At 49.1% G+C, this 16,209-nt stretch overlaps 2 protein-coding genes and 1 pseudogene across 5 annotated transcripts in view; 2 read left to right on the forward strand and 1 right to left on the reverse strand.

Annotated features, from left to right (window-relative positions):
- Window positions 1-16,209, forward strand: part of idua (alpha-L-iduronidase) — a 328,554-nt gene that overhangs the window by 80,913 nt on the left and 231,432 nt on the right. The gene's annotated exons all lie outside the window — the stretch shown is intronic.
- slc26a1 (solute carrier family 26 member 1) overlaps window positions 1-16,209 on the reverse strand; it is a 66,769-nt gene that overhangs the window by 40,557 nt on the left and 10,003 nt on the right. Inside the window, exon 1 of one of the 3 annotated variants that reach the window (XM_038792328.1) lies at window positions 11,185-11,325. The exons of 1 other annotated variant lie outside the window; for it this stretch is intronic. The gene's annotated coding sequence lies outside the window, so the exon portion shown is untranslated. Of the gene's footprint in view, window positions 1-11,184; window positions 11,326-16,209 lie in introns of those variants that run through there. One more of the 3 variants, XM_038792330.1, reaches the window with a different exon arrangement.
- Window positions 12,587-12,734, forward strand: LOC119963973 (annotated as a pseudogene).

Genomic DNA, 16,209 nt, shown 5'->3' on the forward strand with positions numbered 1-16,209 from the left:
TTGGACGATGGCAGGGCTTGCATGGGACGCCCTCATTGACTCTCAGTTTGGTGATGACCAGGACTAGGATGTGAAGACTTCTCCCAACATGGGGACTCACTTCTTCTGACTACTGCAGTCAGGAGCATCAGGAAGGGATTAGAGCATCCCTCGTCGGACTGCAAGGTCAAATGGAGGAGTACCATAGCCTTCTGTCCGAGAAGATGGTGCCATCTGTCTGACGCAACGATGCTAACACCATGAGAGTGACATTTCCAGTAAATTGGTGTAGGACATGCATTCCATGGCCGGCGATGTCCACTCCATTTTTCAGTTCATGACCACCATGGCCGAGGGCACAGAGTCCCACAGTGAAAGCCTTCAACTGCACGGTTCAGGCACTAGTGGGGGGTCTGCGGGATATCATCGACATGGTCATTCTATTCATGGGCTAAAGTCACTGACCGGACTGTGAGGACAGAGCAATGCTCATCTTAACCTCCATGAAATATCTGACTCCTGCCTGACAGAGAGCAGAATGCCACCTGCCACTGAACGGGGGGTGTTCCAGAAGCCCACAGAGGCAGAATAACACATCTCAGCTGCAGATGCCCTCTCTGATGTCAGGGGACCCGGTGTGATTTACCATCTCTTTATGAGGTGGTCAGAATCTCATGCATTTTCAGTCGATGGCATCTTCATAACTAGAGAATGCTGGCACATACGAGAGGCCTGAGAATTGATATGGGTGTGTGTGGGGACCTTCCAATGGTTGGAAGATTGAAAGGATGGTGTTGGGGGGGGGCTTGCGGCAGTAACGTGGCTTTACTGCATTGTCAGTGTGGGAGGTGGGGGAGACATTGCGCTGCCATTCTCTTTTTTAAAAAAAATGTATTTATTCAAAGTTTTTCAATAATTTTACAAAACACTCCAAAAAGGAAAATAATACTAAAAACAGGGCAACATGCCAACCAAACAGAACAACTCAACCCACTAAACAATAAACAGTTTAACAAATTAACACCCAACTCAAAACAAAATGGGGCAAGCGCCCCTTTCAAAAAGGAAAAGAAATCCCAACTCTGTTTTACCCGAGTATCCAAGACCTTGGACATAACCTTTGCAAAGCCCTTCCAAAACTCCGCAAGCACCTGGCACGCCCAGAACATATGGGCGTGGTTAGCTGTGCTCCCCGAACACCTCACACATCTGTCCTCCACCCCAAAAAACTTACTCATCCTCGCCCCTGTCATATGTGCTCTGTGTACCACTTTAAACTGGATCAGGCTGAGCCTGGCGCAAGATGAGGAATTGACCCTGCCCAGGGCGTCAGCCCATAGGCTCTCATCCAGCTCCTCACCCAGCTCCTCTTCCCACTTGCCCTTCAATTCCTCCACCGAGGCTTCCTCCACCTCCTGCAGCTCCAGGTATATCTCCGAGATCTTACCCTCTCCGACCCACACGCCCAAAATCTCCCTGTCCAGTATCCTTCGGACAGGCAGCAACGGGAATTCCCCAACCTGCTTCCTGACAAACGCTCAAACTTGCATATACCTGAAGGCATTTCCCGGGGGTAACCCAAATTTCTCCTCCAGTGCCCTCAGACTGGCAAAAGTCCCATCAATGAATAAATCTCCCATCTTTCTAATTCCCGCCCGGTGCCAGCTTTGGAACCCACCATATATCCTGCCCGGAGCAAACCTATGGTTGTTTCATATCGGGGACCACATTGAGGCCCCCGTCTCCCCCCTATGACGTCTCCATTGCCCCCAAATCCTCAGCGTCGCCGCCACCACCAGGCTCATGGTATACCGCGTCGGCGGAAGCGGCAACGGTGCCATCACCAGTGCCCCCAGGCTAGTACCTGCACAAGACGCTGCCTCTAGCCTTTTCCATGCCGCCCCCTCTCCCTCCATTATCCATTTCCGAATCATCGACATGTTTGCTGCCCAGTAATAGCTGCACAGATTTGGCAGGTCTTATTTGCCCACACAAATCCCATAATACTCTTGCTCACTCGCTTGAAAAAGGCCAAACCCCTCCAGCTTCTGGACTCCCTCAGCGTCATGGCCAATGGCTCAATCGCCAAGGCAAACAGCAGGGGGGACAGGGGACACCCCTGCCTCGTCCCACGGTACAGTCTAAAGTACTGTGACCTCAACCGGTTCGTCGATACACTCGTTACCGGGGCCTGGTGTAACAATTTAACCCACCCTATGAACCCCATCCCAAACCCAAACCTGCCCAGCACCTCCCACAGGTACTCCCACTCCACCCGGTCAAAGGCCTTCTCTGCGTCCATTGCCGCCACCTTTCTGGTAGCATGGGTGTTGCTGTGTTGGCTTCCTCGGTGTGCGGGGTTGAAGGTGTGTCACTCATGATGGTACAATGGTTAGCACTGCTGCCTCACCGCGCCAGGAACCCGGGTTCGATTCTGGCCTTGGGTGATTGTATGGAGTTTGCACATTACCCCCATGTCTGTTTGGGTTTCCTTCGGAGCTCCAATTTCCTCCCACAATCCAAAGATGTGCAGGTTAATGGATTGGACATGATCAATTGCCTCTTAGTGGCCAAAGATATGAAGGTCAGGTGGGGTTACGGGGATAGGGTGGGGGAGTGGGCCTTGGTTGAGTTTTTTCAGAGGGTCAGTGCAGACACGATGGGCTGAATGGCTTTCTTTTGCACTGTAAAAATTTTATGGTTCTAAGGGGGGGGGGGGGGGGGGGGTTTTCAAATGGCTGGACACTCCCATGCTCTAGGTGGAAGGCCCCAGGCTGCATTCCTGTCGATCCGCTTCTCTTCTGGTGCCTGGCAGTCCCTGGGATGCTACATGGGATAGAGGGGCAGCTGGACTGAGATCCAGAAGCCCTGCCTTCCAACTTGAACAGCCAGCCACCCATACACTAATCACTGACAGCCTGACCTCTATAACCAGTTGCCTTGAACTTCCATCCATATAATGCCCTCTGGTTACACAGTGCTGTCTGAGTGTGGCAGTTCATTCTCACTACAGTCATCCTCCCCCATGTGAGGGTCTTCAGACCTCACGAGGCTGGAAAACAACCCTGGTAACAAAGACGTCTATGTCAGACTCCTATTCAGCCTTCAAAAACATTATTCTGACAAAACTCATCTCCAAACTCCGTGGCCTGGGCCTCCGCTGCTCCCTCTGTGACTGGATCCTGAACTTCCTAACCCACAGGTCATAATCAGTAAGGAAAGGCATCAACACTTCCTCCACGATCATCCTCAACACCGGTGCCCCACACGGCTGTGTCCTCAGCCCCCTACTATACTCCTCATACACCTTTGACTGTGTGGCCAAATTCCCCGTCCAATTCGATTTTCAAATTTGCTGATAACACCACCGTAGAGGGTCAGATCTCAAACAATGACGAGACAGAGGACAGGAATGAAACAGAGAATCTGGTGAACTGGTGCAACGACAATAACCTTTCCCTCTCTGTCATCGACTTCAGGAAGCGTAGCGGAGAACATGCCCCTGTGTACATCAATTGGAACGAAGTAGAAAGGGTTGAGAGCTTCAAGTTTTTAGATTTCCAGATCACCAACATCCTGTCCTGGCCTCTCTATGCTGACACTATAGTTACGAAAGCCGACCAACAACTCTACTTTCTCAGAAGACAAAGGAAATTTGGCAGGTCATCTACGACTCTCATCAACCTTTACAGATGCACCATAGAAAGCATTCTTTCTGGTTGTATCATAGCTTGGTATGGATCCTGCTCTGCCCAAGACCGCAGGAAACTACAAAAGGTCGTAAATGAAGCCCAATCCATCACGCAAACCAGCCTCCCATCCATTGATTCTGCCTACAATTCCCGCTGCCTCGGAAAGGCAGCCAGCAATTAAGGACCCCATGCACCCCACACATATTCTCTTCCACCTTCTTACCTTCTTCCGCCAGGTCTTTCTTGGGATCCCACCCAAGAACCTCAAAGTCAGCCCCAGTGATGACCTTATGGATTCACCTGCTCCCACCCACTTCCAGCTTCCACTCTGGAAGGCAATCCCTCAGCAGTGATATCACCACAAGCCCAGCAAGGAAGATGCGGGAAGCGCTGCCTGCTTACCAGCCGTCAGAACCCTTGAAACCTAAAAGCATCCAGCCATGAAGGGCCACGAAGGCCTGCGAGCGACCCCTCCCCCGAGATGCCGAGTCTGAACCCCCTGTCCCTGACCCCGTGTTGAACCTATATGGGTCCCACCCATCCTCTTCACTGCCCTCTCTGGAACTGGCACCCTGGAGAATAAAGGTGACCTGAGCACTCCCCTCTAATATCCCCTTCGGAAGTGAGGTCTTCAGGTTCTCATTTTATGCATTTGTTGCACGCTGGCAACTGACAAATATCTGGCCATCATATTCATGGGCGGGATGGGATGTTCCAGCAGGAGGGCTCAGTAATGATATTCTTTTTTTAAAAATATTTTTATTCTCCTTTTTCACATTTTCTCCCAAATTTACACCCACCAACAATAAACAATAAGCAGTAACGAATATAATGTCAATCTCCATATCAACAACAACAATCCAATCCTCCCACCAACTCCCAAACAACTGCCCGCATGTTAACATAAACAAATAACAAAAAGGAATCAGGAATCACCCATAGTTACCATGAACACTCCCCCAACTCTCCCACACACTAATGTTCAATGTTATCCAATTCTTGAAAGTGCATAATGAATAACGCCCATCCTTCCCCTCAGTTCAAACTTAAGCTTCTCAAGGGTCAATAATTCCAACAGGTCCCCCCGCCACGCCAGGGCACAGGGTGGAGAGATTGCTCTCCACCTCACGCCTTCGGGCGATCAACAAGGCAAAGGCTACAGCATCTGCCTCCGCACCTGTTTCCAACCCTGGCTGGTTCAACATCCTGAATATGGCCTCCCGAGGGCCCGGGTCCAGTTTCACGTGCACCACTTTAGAGATTACCCCCAAAACCTCCTTCCAGTCATCCTCCAGCTTTGAACAGGACCAAAGCATATAAACGTGATTTGCGGGCCCCCCCCCGCAACGTTCACACACATCTTCTATCCCCTCAAAGAGCCAGCTCGTCCTCGCCCTTGTGAGGTGTGCTCTATATACCACCTTCAGATGTATCAGCCCCAACCTCGTGCACGAAGTGGAGGCGTTCACTCCCCGTAGCACGTCTCACCAGAACCCGTCCTCCATACCCTCCCAATTCTTCCTCCCACTTTGCTTTTATCCCTTCCAGTGGTGCTTCTCCTCTTTCAAAAAACCCTGTAAGCTGCCAACACTACCCCCTTCTCCAGTCCCCCTGTCGTCAGCACCTCCTTCAGCAATGTGGAGGCCGGCTCCACTGGGAAGGTCTGTATCTCCTTCCTGGCAAAATCTCGAACCTGCATGTATCTAAACATTTCCCCCTGCTCCAGCCCAGACTTCGCTCCCAGCTCCTTCAATCCTGCAAACCGACCCCCCAAAAAGACAAATCTTTTAGTGTCTTAATCCCCTTCTCCTCCCATTTCCGAAAATTTCCGTCCCACTTCCCTGGCTCAAATCTGTGGTTCCCACGAATTGGCATTTCAGTAATGATATTTGAATGTATTTAAATAAGGTTCCCGGCCTTCCATGACGGGATTCCCGTTACGCCACCGCCGAGGGCCTGGAAAATTGGAAAGTACGGTGTTGACGGTGAGTGCCACGTTTCCCGCTTCTCGCCGTATCTTGCCTGCGTTGCTGTTCTCGCTGATGGCCAACGGAGGCTCAATATTCCACCCATAGATTGGTGAAATAGTTACACGATGCAGTGAAACATTTTAGTAGGAAGACTGAGGAGACAATATGGAGTAAACAGTACAATTTGAAAAGTTGAGAAGGAATAGAAAAACCTGGGGAAGCAGTGTATGTGTCACCCGTATCTTTATTAATAAAGAAATAGAATGCAAGGAAAGTTTGCAGATGACATTAAGAAAGGACAGGGACAAGTGTGATCTCGTAAAGAGCTGTCAATCACAATCCACTATTCTAAAACCATGAATGCATTGCAGACTGTGTATCTGTGGGAACAGGCACAGCTTTCTCCTTTGAGGAAAGGACACAGGAGCTGCAAGATAAGTATTAGAGATATAGGGCTTGATTTTCCGATAATGGGGCTAAGTGTTTACGCCGCCGTAAACGCCGGAGCCTTTTATGACCATGTCACCTGGCCCCTAGGCGCAGCGATCCTGCGCCGCACAGGGGGCCAGCACGGCGCTGGAGTGCATCATGCAGCTCCAGCTGCTGATACGGGGGCCAGCACGGGTGGCGTGGGTCCGCGCATGCGCGTGGGTTGCCTTCTCTGCGCTGGCCCCCAGGCAACATGGCGGAGCCCTACAGGGGCCCGGCGCGGAGGAACACAGGCCCCCCCCCACCTTGGGATTAGCCCTCCTGCCGATCGGTAGGCCCCGATCGCGGGCCTGGCCTCCGTGGAGGCCCCCCCGGAGTCAGATAGCCCCTCCCCCACATGAGGACGGCCCCCGCAGCCAGAACGGCGAGGTCTCGCCGGGTAGGAACACACGTGAACAACGCCAGCGGGACTCGGCCAAACTCGACAGGCATTTGGCCCGTCGAGCATGGAGAATCGCCAAGGGGGGCTGCGTGGTCAGAGAATTCCGCTCATGGCAGTCTGGACTGCTGTCTAGCTTCCAGACAGGGGTCCATTTTCTAAGGGTGTCTGTCGGTGGGTGTGTGGGGGGGTCTGTGGAGGGGGCACATTTATGCAGGGTGTCCCAGTTTGGGGTCCCCCTTTTACAGGGGTTCATGTGGGGATCCTCCTATTAAAGGGGTCCTGGTGGGGGATTCCCCTATTTTTTTTTTATTCGTTAATGGGACGTGGGCATCACTGGCTGGGCCAGCATTTATTGCCCATCCCTAATTCCCCTTGAAGGGACAGTTGAGAGTCAATCACATTGTTGTGGGTCTGGAGTCACATGTAGGCCTGAGCAGGTAAGGATGGCAGAATTCCTTTCCTAAAGGACATTAGTGAACCAGATGCATTTTTACAACAATCGACAATGGTTTCATGGTCAGCATTAGACTTTTAATTCCTGTTTTTTAAAAATTGAATTCAAATTTCACCATCTGCAGTGGTGGGATTCGACCCGGGTCCCCAGAGCATTATACCTCGTGTTTCTGGTTTACGAGTCTAGTAAGAATACCACTATGCTACCCCCTCCTCCATTACAGGGATCCCTGTGAGGGTTCCCCTATTACAGGGGCCCCTGTGGGAGGTCCACCTATTACAGGGGTCCCTGTTGGGAATTCCGCTATTAAAGGGGTCCCTGTCGGGGTGCCCCCTATTACAGGGGCCCCCTATTCCAAGAGGTCCTGGAGGGGCTTCCCCCTATCACAGGGATCGCTGGAGGGGGATCCCCACTTACAGGTGTCCCGGAGAGGGGGGGGGATCACCTCTGTACTTGGGGGTGGGAGCCCAGGCAATACGGATGTAGTGTGCTGCCATGCAGTGGGTGGGGTGGTGAGGGCGGGTCAGGGCCGACTTGCAATGCAAGGGGGCTGCGGCCACGGGACTCCGCAATCGGGCCATCTGTTCAAGGTGGCAGCCCGATATTGGGATCCCCTTGGGAACCCATCATATCCCATGCCATACATAAATTTGCATGGCATGGAACATTGAATTGCATCCTGCTTTACGATGCAAGGGGATCGGAAAACTTGAGCAATTCAGCTCCAGCAGGAGACCGCAAGATTGCCACGGGCGGGACGCGGACCATGTAAAGGTCTATTGACTTTGGATGGGAATTTCCTGTGGCCAGAGAATCCCACCCATAGTCTCCGAAATGGATTTTTCAACTCAAAATGAGACATTCTGGGGTTTAAGGGTGGAGTGGGGATGGTAAACCAAACCTCTTCCTAATTTGATAAATTATAAAATATGGCATGCTTATTAAACATACAAAAGCTAAGTTCCATTATGTTTATCCATATTGAAATTAACCTTTCAGAAAGCCAATTTATAGTTATTTAGACTTGATTATGCATCTTAAATGAGGATAATTTATGACTTAGCTAAATTTCTAATCAATAATAATGTAGGGAAGAGAAAAAGCATGGGAATTGAAAATTTATCAGAAATGATCTTTTCCCACATGAAATGATTCAGGGTGTTTAAACCCCGTTTCACATGAGTGCAAGCCAGCCTATAATTATGCTGAAATTGATATACAAAGTGTTTTTTTAAATAAAGTATTTGCTTCTAGTTTAAAGTGACAGGATTTCAAGAAAGGAACTGTTCCAGACCATATGGTTTGCAATACTTCTTCCACTGTTATTTTCTTGTATTTTGTAATAAGAACTACTATTGTCAAATCTACAATTGGATATCTTTAAAGAAAAGAGTTTGAGGGTAATTTTGCAAGGTTATGTTTATTGTCTTATTCTTACAAAGCTAAGCTTTATTGGTAGTCTGATCCTAGGATCAGACTTTTGAAGCGTGACTTGTGGTTCAGACTACAAATACCTGTCAGCTATTTTTGTATACCTTGAGGAATGAGAGAATGTCTGTAAAGTAGGGTGGATCCCAACTCGGATTCAAATTCCCCTTGTAAAATGGTAAGTTATTGCATCAGAGTTGGTGATGGCTCAGTTTATCTATTGAAGAGGCAGCTATATAAACTTGACTGTGAAAGTTGAAGTTCGTGGATAAGGTCGTGTACAAATTTATGAGGACAACAATTTTTTATTACTTTATCAGAGTTACAAAGCCAGAGCTCAGAGTGTCGGCAGGGACACATCCCTAATCCAGCTCCTTGCCTGCTCCAAAAAACAATTCAAATTGAATCTAATTCATGGTCCCCACAAGAGAGACAGACCAGATCCAGGCATTACACCTGATCACACGCTCATTTTAGCCAAAAGGCAGAGAAGCGACCTGAGGACAATAACTGAATGTGCTTGAATATCTGAATGGATCAATTGGAAAAATATGTAAAATGTTAAAAAGAAAATAAACTTAGTTGTTAAATATAATCAGCCCTAAACAGTTAGGATGCAACTAAGGACATGATTATCATGTATCCTTCCATTAGCAGCTATGTTATTCCTTGGAAAAGACAACATTATTAAACCCTGGGCCAATTCAGGAAACAAAATGTGGGAAATTCCTTTTTGACTTAGTAAAGTGATGGAAAGAAGTTCAGGAGGTTTTTGTGACAATTATGCTGCATGACTAATGTCCTTTATATCTTTTGCACACGGTGGCTAGAATGTTCTCCCATGCTGGAGGCTAGGAAGAATGTGTGCAGCCCTGAAAATTTGTTGTTTAGCGTCGGCAATGATATCCATTGCCTTCCAACCTCCACAAGATGTATGTTCTTGGGGGGGGGGGGGGGGGGGGCAGCAGCATGGTGGCGCAGTGGGTTAGCACTGCAGCCTCATGGCGCCGAGGTCCCAGGTTCGATCCCGGCTCTGAGTCACTGTCCGTGTTTGCGTGGGTTTTGCCCCCATGACCCAAAAAGATGTGCAAGCTAGGTAGATTGGCCATGCTAAATTGCTCCTTAATTGGAAAGAAATGAACTGGGTATTCTAAATTTATTTAAAAAAAGATGTAAGTTCTGGCAGCAAGGCCATTGTTGACCTTCCTGTCTCACCTCCACTCGAGTTCCTTATGTAGCCAACTAACTACCACTGAAGTGCCTCTTCTCACTTCGACTGCAATCTTCCCAGCTCCGGGTGGGCCTGCCGATATGCGACCTCTATGTCTGGTAAAATAGTGTGGGTGCATGTCAGCTGGAGAGGCGGGCAGATCCCATGACCTGCACTAATCTGTACATGATCAAGGACATGGTCATGAGGCAGGGGGAGGCCAATGACAGCCACCCGTTCTACCTTGCTGCTGATTCCCACGGCTCCCCTCTCCCCACAACCGTCACCCCTTGAGACCTCGTGCTAGCCATGGCATGAAACATGTCCAGCCTTACTTTGAATGGTTGCAGCAGATTTACATCTATCATATAAGCTGATAACATATTCCCAGTATTGATAACCCTCTACCGAATGAAAACCACTTGCTATTTAACCCAAGTCTAGGCTTATGTAAGCAAATGTATGATCCCCTATTTTGTTTCCATCTCTTTGGGCATTTTTCCTACATGGGGATGGAAAGATCCCAACGAGTTGACAAATCGCAAATGTAATACCTCTATTCAAGAAAGGAGGGAGACAGGAAGCCGGAAACTTAAGGACAGTGAGCCAAACATCTGTCAGTGATACTAACAGTGATCTGCTAAAATCCATTATGAAAGAGGTAATAGCTACATTGAGAAAATTATAATACAATAAGGCAGAGGCAACATGGTTTTGTGAAACATATGAATTAGGTGCAAGAGTGGGCCATTTGGTCCATCGAACCAAACTCACTCTTAAATAAAGAAAAATTACAAAAAAATATGGAACAATAATTTGGAAGGATCTCAACTACCCTGATATTAATTAGTCAGGAGATGAAGGTAAACAGGATGGGTGGCACGGTTGCGCAGTAGTAGTTAGCACTGCTGCTTCACACTACCGAAGAGACGGGTTCGATCTTGGCCGTGGGTCACTTTCCGTGTGAAGTTTGCACAATCATCGCTTTTGTGGACTGTAGAGTTTGAGCTTCACTAATCTTTCCCCAGTGATGATCTTTACATTTAAGAATATTCCTGCTGCTTGTCTCCTCTACTATGCATGTATATTACTTCTGAATAATTATTAGCAAAATTAAACACAGCACTTCTGATATGTAATCAGAAGGTTCTAAAGTTTAATATACCTCAGTAACCTTGTATGCCACGTTGTGGCTACAACATTTTAGTATCATGTGCATACAAGTTCCCGGCTTAGGCACACGTTTGCTAACAGGATCCAGCATTAATGAAAAAATGAGTAGTGCATGAGATACGCACTTTAATGAAAAGAAAAATAAACCCTTATTGATGCTCTGACATATTTCTGATCTTTTTCATTGGCTTTCCTTGCTTTTCCACATTATTTGCATGGAACTTATGCAGTTCATTTAAATCACCTGAAATAGCCTCCGTGTATACACTCAAACTATTCTGTCACTAGCATGGCGATAGCTAAAAATCTTCACGCAATTTAAACCCACTAACCTGAATATATAATTATCCAATTTTTTATTGCAACAACATTTCTTTTAATGAAAGTATCATTTTATTTCCACTTACCAGGGTTTAGTAGATTTCTGCCACTTCAGAATGGAAGATTGTGAGTTGAGAATTGTTTTCTATTTTGTGTAAGTATAGTGCATCAACCCAGGAGTAGCTAAATATAATGTGTTACATGTACTGTCCAAGTACCAATCAGCCACTCCTGCTTTACCTGATTGCTTATATAATAGGTTGATTACTTGCGGCTGGTTTTATCAGTAGAGCGTATTAATAAAAATTATTCACCAAATCACTTGAACCAAAGTCTGCAGCCGTATTTTTATGATGTTTAATTATAGGCAAGAAACTCAGTTAAAAATACACATTTTATGAATTAACTTATATTGCAAGCGTACCATCTGGTCCTTTTTGGTGTTTTATAGATCTGGAGCAATTTCTCCAAATTTGAGTAATTCAGATACCTTTGTCCCCATTGGAGCTATTATTTTCTTGCACCCTAATCATCCCCCTGTATAATTTTCACCTCTTCCTCAGTTCACTAGCATCACAGATACCAGTCTTCATCCAATTCAGTTGGCATGTGACAGGATTCTCCATTTGGGAGACTATGTTCTCCTGCTGGAGTTGAATTGCTTCTGCTTTGCGCTGGTGCTAGGGCGGCAGCCAGATGTGATTCACTGTCCCTTGTCAGGCGAATATATGCATGGTGGAGATCGTGAGGGATTCCATCACAAATCATGCTATTGGGCCTCCATTTTGAGCAGTTGGCCTGACAGCTAGGTCTGGTGGCTGGCCCCCTTCCCCGAATGCAAACCCTGCACCCCCCCCCCCCCCCCCCCCCCCCCCGGCTGACAAGTAAGGAAATTCTGGATTGGTCAGCAGCTCACTGAGGCGGGGCTTTCGCCCCTCATTTGTGCAGTAGTACTACTCCAGCCAAAATGGATGTGGGGCTTTTATGATTGGCGGGGTGTGTTCCACGCCGACTCTTTTGGTGGCAGGGCAGGAAACTGCCTGGTTCTTTATTTCGATTCTTGTAGTTTTACCTTGTTAATTTTAGCTTTTACCATTTTCAAAGCACAGGATGCTGAAAAATCTAGTAAAGATATTTGTGATGACAGACCTTTAAAAAATATATATTTTTGAGATTGTGGTATTCTAAAAAGAATGATGTGTGTGTGTCCATGATTAATTAAATTGTGGGGGGGGGGGGGGGGGGGGGGGGGAATGTTACTGAAGCCAGCTTGTCTGTGAGAACAGGGAGATAAAAGGGTAAGGATGTTAATGAGGGGTAATGATGTGCTTGATTTAAAAGTAAATATTTTGGATCTAAAATTTGCCTTATAAGGTAAGTGGGGCTTGGCTTTTCAGCTGTTCAATTTCAAAGGAAAGTTCCGAAGTGACAAAACACTTTTATAACTTACAAAGGTGTCATAGACAAACAGAGGAGGTGTATTAAATTATATAGACCGAAAGTAAAGGCAGTGAATGATCAGGAAGGTTGAATTCCCAGGGTGAGACTATCCCATTGCACTCCGGGTATGCTGATACCTGTGATGTCCCCAAATAAGAACATAAGAACTAGGAGTAGGCTTTCGAGCCTGCTCTGCCACTCAATGAGATCATGGCTGATCTTTTGTGGATTCAGCTCCACTTTCCCACACCATAACCCTTTATTCCTTTATTCTTAAAAAAACTATCTATCTTTATCTTGAAAACATTTAATGAAGGAGCCTCAACTGCTTCATGGGCAGGGAATTCCATAGATTCACAATCCTTTGGGTGAAGAAGTTGCTCCTAAACTCAGTCCTAAATCTACTTCCCCTTACTTTGATGCTATGCCCCCTGTAGCCACCTGGGGTGGCCACGTCCCGATTTCAAAATGGACACTTGCAAAGATTAAAGGCAAAATTGGACAGTGCTAAGGAAACAAGCAGGTGCAAGGTTTGCCTGTGGATTGAAGTTTGCAGCTCCCAGACAAAACCGATACTACAAGCAATTAGCATAGTAATGAGCTTGTCCATTCGGGAGTTGCAGCAGCAGGCCGCTGAGCGGGAGGAGGAGGCCGTGGTCCTCGTGGGGAAAGTGGAGTTGCACGAGGCACTTCACAAAATCTGGCAAGACCGCTTGGAGGAGCTGGACGTTCGCACGAGGCGAAAGAATTTGAGGATCCTGGGCCTGGCGGAGGGGCTGGAGGGGTCGGATCTCCTGTCGTACGTGACCACGATGTTGAGCTCGTTGATGGGAGCGGGGTCCTTCCATTTGCCCCTGGAGTTTGAGGAAGCTCACAGAGTGCTGGCCAGGAGGCCTAAGGCAAATGAGCCCCCGAGGGCGGTGCTGGTGCGGTTCCATCGATTTAGTGACCGGGAGTGTGTGCTGTGCTGGGCCAAGAAAGAGAGGAGCAGCAAGTGGGAGAATTCGGTAGTACGAATCTACCAGGACTGGAGTGCGGAGGTGGCAAAGCGGCGGGCCGGGTTCAACCGGACGAAGGCGGTGCTGCATGCCAAGCAGATCAGATTTGGAATGCTGCAGCCTGCGCGTCTGTGGGTGACATATAAGGACCGGCACCACTACTTCAAGTCCCCGGAGGAGGCGTGGGCCTTTGTACAGGCGGAAAAGCTGGACTTGAACTAGGGTCTGGGGACACACTATGGCCGTTGCTGTTTTCGCTGTTGCTGTTCTTCAATTTTGACACGTGTTTTTTTTATGCTGGTTTTCTTTTTGCTCTGTTTCCGGGTGGGTTCGTCTGTTGGGTATGGGTGTGGGGTACGTGGGGAACGTTGGGGGTATGTGCTTTATATGTTCTCTTCTGTACGTGGCTGGGGGTTGGGGTGAAACTGGATTTTGGGGAGCTGCGTCAGAAAGGTGGGGTGTGGCAGTCTGAAAGCGCGGGCTTTCCTCTGGTTTCCCGCGCTGTGGGGCGGGGGGGCGGAGCTGGAGGTGGGGGCGTGGCCACTACTGGTTTTCTTTCCCGCGCTGAAGCGGTGCCAAGGAGGTGTGGCAAGAGGGGGATGACCCCCATGCCGGGAGGGGATGGGTTTTGGCGGGAGCTGCCGGGTCAGCAGAAGTCAGCTGACTCACGGAAGTACCATGGAGGGTGCATCGCGGCTAGGTGGGTTCCTAGCCTGGGGGGGGGGGGGGGGGGGGTGGGGGGTGGTGGGGGGGGGGAGATACTGGGTTGCTGCTGGAATGGCCAGGAAGGAGCTGGTGTGGGCCGGGGGTGTAGAGGAGAGGCATTATTGCCATGGGGAACGGGTCAGGCGGGGCGAGCTGGCCTAGGGCGAGCAGTCGATAAGCTATGGCTAGCCGGCGGGGGAGAGGGGCGGGTTGCCCTCTGATCCGGCTGATTACCTGGAACGTGAGGGGGCTGAATGGGCCGGTTAAGAGAACTAGGGTATTTTTTCATCTGAAGGGGCTGAAGGCGGACGTGGCTATGCTCCAGGAGACCCACTTGAAGGTGGCGGACCAGGTTCGTCTGAGGAAGGGGTGGGTGGGGCAGGTTTTTCACTCGGGATTGGACGCGAAGAACCAGGGCGATTCTGGTGGGGAAGAGGGTGGCGTTCGAGGCGGCTGAGGTGGTGTCGGACAAGGAGGGCAGATATATTATGGTGAAGGGTAGGCTGCAGGGAGAGAAGGTGGTGCTGGTTAATGTATATGCCCCGAATTGGGATGATGCCGGCTTCATGAGGCGCTTGTTGGGCCGCATTCCGGACCTGGAGGCAGGGGGCCTGATCATGGGGGGAGACTTTAACACAGTGCTGGATCCCCCACTGGACCTGTCCAATTCAAGGACGGATAGGAGACCGGCGGCGGCCAAAGTACTGAGGGGGTTTATGGACCAGATGGGAGGGGTGGATCCCTGGGGGTTTGGGAGGCCGAGAGCGCGGGAGTATTCCTTTTTCTCCCATGTCCATATGGTCTATTCCCGAATAGATTTTTTTCGTCCTGAGCAGGGGATTGATCCCGAAGGTGCAGGATGCAGAGTATTCAGCCATAGCGATTTCAGACCATGCTCCGCACTGGGTTGATCTGGAGATGGGGGAGGCGCGGACTAGCGCCCGCTCTGGCGCCTGGATGTGGGGATGCTGGCTGATGAGGAGGTGTGTAGGAGGGTCCGGGGAAGTATTGAGGGGTATCTTGATACCAACGACACGGGGGAGGTCCGGGTGGGGATGGTCTGGGAGGCTCTGAAAGCAGTGATCCGGGGGGAGCTGATCTCCATCCGGGCCCATAGGGAAAGGAGGGAGAGGAAGGAGAGGGAGAGACTGGTGGGGGAGCCCCCGGATGTGGACAGGAGATACGTGGAGGCACCGGAGGAGGGGATGCTGGGGGAACGGCGTAGTTTGCAGGCCAGATTTGACTGTTGACCACCAGAAAGGCGGAGACACAGTGGAGGGCGCAGGGCGCGGTATATGAGTATGGGGAGAAGGCGAGCAGGATGTTGGCGCATCAGATCCGCAGGCGAGATGCGGCTAGGGAAATTGGTGGAGTGACGGATAGGGGTGGGAATGTAGTGCAGAAGGGGACAGGGAGCATTAACCAATGCTCTATCCATGCTACTACTTTACCCTTAATGACATGCATCATTATCTTATGCAGCAACCTTTTGTGTGGCACCTTGTCAAAAGCTTTCTGGAAATCCAGATATATCACATCCATTGGCTCCTCTTTGTCCACCACACTGGTAATGTCCTCAAAAAATTCCACCAAATTAGTTAGGCACGACCTGCCGTTTATGAACCTATGCTGCGTCTGTCCAATGGGAGAATTTTCATCCAGATGTCTCGCTATTTCTTCCTTGATGATAGATTCCAGCATCTTCTCTAATACCGGAGTTAGCTAATTGGCCTATAATTACCCGCTTTTTGCCAACCTCCTTTTTTAAACAGTGGTGTCACATTTCCTCATTTCCAATCCGCTGGGACCACCCTGGAGTCGAGTGAATTTTGGTAAATTATCTCGAGTGCATTTGCAATTTCTCTAGCCATCTCTTTTAGTACTCTGGATTGCATTCCATCATGACCAGCAGACTTGTCTACCTTTAGTCCCATTAGCTTGCCCATCACTACCTCTTTAGTGATAACA

Source organism: Scyliorhinus canicula, chromosome 3, assembly GCF_902713615.1.
Source record: "Scyliorhinus canicula chromosome 3, sScyCan1.1, whole genome shotgun sequence".
NCBI lineage: Eukaryota > Metazoa > Chordata > Chondrichthyes > Carcharhiniformes > Scyliorhinidae > Scyliorhinus > Scyliorhinus canicula.